Raw genomic sequence first — 394 nt, 5'->3', positions numbered from 1 at the left:
AGTTCCTAAAGAAGCCAATCATTCTGAATTTCAAAGGATAGAGTGAGATGCCAAAACTGTTCAGAGGCAAAAAGCTAAAAGCCCCGCTCATCTAATTGATACTGATCTTCATAGATGTTTTTGGAATTCATTGCATATTCTCTTCTTTTTATCTTGTTTGATTTCCAGTTGCTTGAGGACAAGCAACAATTTAAGTTTGGTGTTGTGATGAGCGGACAATTTGTACGCTTTTTGGCATTGTTTTTAGTATGTTTTTAGTATGATCTAGTTAGTTTTTAGTATATTTTTATTAGTTGTTAGTTAAAATTCACTTTTCTGGACTTTACTATGAGTTTGTGTGTTTTTCTGTGATTTCAGGTATTTTCTGGCAGAAATTGAGGGACCTGAGCAAAAA

The sequence above is a fragment of the Arachis duranensis genome, chromosome 6 (genome assembly GCF_000817695.3).
Source record: "Arachis duranensis cultivar V14167 chromosome 6, aradu.V14167.gnm2.J7QH, whole genome shotgun sequence".
In the NCBI taxonomy this organism is placed as follows: Eukaryota; Viridiplantae; Streptophyta; class Magnoliopsida; order Fabales; family Fabaceae; genus Arachis; species Arachis duranensis.
Note: the sequence above shows the minus strand (reverse complement) of the source record.